The following is a 1190-nucleotide window of genomic DNA, read 5'->3' as shown; positions in this document are numbered from 1 at the left end:
GTGTCCTGCCCCTTCTCACGGAGCAGATAGAAGAAACATCTGAATTGAATAATATCCACCCAGAATTGGCAAATTAAACACAGCTGATGAGATAATCCATGGCCGAAAAGGATCAAGGATGCCCGGAGAAGGGTAGGATCGGGGATCTTGGCTGGGGAGAAAGATGTGTGCAAAGGAGACTAGAAGGTCAGAAGGAATCTGTGCTTCACCAAGTATGTGTCCCATGGGAACACTCATAACACTGGACTGTGGAAGGGGGTCCACAAGGCTTCTGGCAGACGGGGACTCTAGATCTTAGTCCACAGCCGTGGGAGGCTGTGCCCAGAAAGGCAGCCTGAAATTCTGCACCAGCGCACAGTACCTGGGGAAGAGATTTGCACAGTGGCATGGTTGCTCTGTCTTTATATTTTCCTTGCTTTCATTCGCTAAACCCAGTACATAGGATCTTTCGATTACAAACACAAGACTTCGGTGCAGGGGAAGGTGGTTTTGTGGAAGCTGGGGAGCAAATTAGGGAGAAGCGACCAGGAAGCCAGCTCTGGGACAGTTGGGCCCTCCAACCCTGAACAGACATTTTTCTCCTGAAGTCTGAACTCCTCCTAGTAGCGCAGCTGCACCCAGCCTTGAGTTCAGCAGGGAAACAAGGTTTCTGAATACCCCCAGGGAGCCCTCAAGGACTGGGTTGAGGGGCCATTTGGTCCCGGAAACTAATACAGCAACATTGCCACCTAGAGCCCGTGTCAGAAATAGAGGCTTGGGGAAATACAAATGAAAGCAGGCAGAAAAACAAAACAAGCAGATTGATTGCACCTGCCTGAAACCAAGGTTGTGAAGACTGACACAGGAGCAGTGGGTCGCTGGGAACTTCAACATGGTGCTGACTACTAAATAGGAAAGTAAGAAGTCGCAGAAAGAACAGTAGAGAGGTGTCTTAAACCAGTCCCCATGGGACAATAAAACTCAGGTGAAGTGAATGACACTTCAATATTTCACTTTTCTATTTTTTTATCTTTTACTTATGATATTATTTTTTTCTATTTTCTTTATTTTATTACTTTATTTATAATAATAATAATAATAGTAGTAATTATTTTTATTATTATTATTATTACAACCTTTTATTTCTTTTGGACTAGTGTTCTACATTCTATTTTTATTTTTTATCATTATTTTACTTTATCTCATTTTTT

The sequence above is a fragment of the Myotis brandtii genome, unplaced genomic scaffold (assembly GCF_000412655.1).
Source record: "Myotis brandtii unplaced genomic scaffold, ASM41265v1 scaffold977, whole genome shotgun sequence".
Classification (NCBI taxonomy): domain Eukaryota; kingdom Metazoa; phylum Chordata; class Mammalia; order Chiroptera; family Vespertilionidae; genus Myotis; species Myotis brandtii.
This window is presented reverse-complemented; position numbering follows the sequence as displayed.